Source organism: Penaeus monodon, chromosome 29 (genome assembly GCF_015228065.2).
Source record: "Penaeus monodon isolate SGIC_2016 chromosome 29, NSTDA_Pmon_1, whole genome shotgun sequence".
Taxonomy (NCBI): domain Eukaryota; kingdom Metazoa; phylum Arthropoda; class Malacostraca; order Decapoda; family Penaeidae; genus Penaeus; species Penaeus monodon.
The window spans coordinates 22,875,306-22,876,322 of record NC_051414.1 but is presented as its reverse complement, the minus strand read 5'-3'; the positions used below and the strand labels follow the sequence as shown (position 1 = coordinate 22,876,322).

Sequence of the window (1,017 nt, the reverse complement as noted above, 5' to 3'; positions counted from 1 at the left end):
TTTCCACGGAGGAGAATTTTCCGAATGTCCTTGTGGTTCGCAGCGCACTGTACCCTATATTCACATAGGCTACCCGACTGTCACACAAAGCTGATTTATCAGATGAATTTTGAACTAGTCTACATGAGCCTCAGTCTAAATCAGGACGTGAGAATTTAACAACACACAACAGCAACAAATTGGGGAACAAGTATTACCTGCAGGCTGAGATTCCCCTACATTGCATATCAATAAACTTGCTTCAGGTAACTGGACAGTAATGTGCCGAAAAAAATAAATCGACAATAATCTTGTTTCAAGCTCAAGACAAGAAGTGCATCTAATAAGAAAAATTTATGTGTCTGTCAGCTGTTCAGTAGATATGATGCTTTTTGTTAAAAATCATGGAACAGTTAAAGGCATCATTGATTGTACGCAGTGACGATGCCGAGTACTCTTTTTAAAGGACCATTTATTTCCTAAATCCACCAAGACATAACTAAATCTCACATCATCTTTATTATAAATCCATGTTAGATATATTCGGACGATAAAAAAGCAAGCAAAGACAACAACAAATATAAAAGATAAGTGTCAGGCATATGTGGCACTCAGGATATTCTCATGGTCATTCGAACTCACACGCGCTCGGCCTGGGCCAGCCTCGTCTAACAGTCGTGTGGTAACCACGATCCAGTTTAGAGTGTGGGGCTTCGTTGCACTTACAGGTACGTTTCATGCAATCCAGTGTTATTGCGGTCGCTTAAGAGGCAGTTATTGAAGTCTGAGTGTTTGGATGTTGCATTTTAAATGGCACTGAAGTCGATGGGCTGCACTCATTGTTTTATAATGTTATCTTCACTATCAGGTTTAAAAATCGTAAATTCAGCTACAATGCTGTAGAAAAGCATGGGAAGGTAAGGCAGATTACCATATATATAAATGTAACACTGAAAGTTTTACTAATTATTAAGAATAGACAGTTACTCAAGAATACATTTCTGTGAAGTAGTTCCATAGAAATTATATAATTGATCT

General features: G+C 38.0%; 1 protein-coding gene across 1 annotated transcript in view; it reads left to right on the top strand.

The window, feature by feature from the left end:
* Positions 1-582: 582 nt before the first annotated feature.
* LOC119592029 (mpv17-like protein) overlaps positions 583-1,017 on the top strand; it is a gene marked incomplete in the record, with an annotated part of 21,183 nt that continues 20,748 nt past the window's right edge. The window contains 1 exon segment of the mRNA XM_037940822.1: positions 583-707.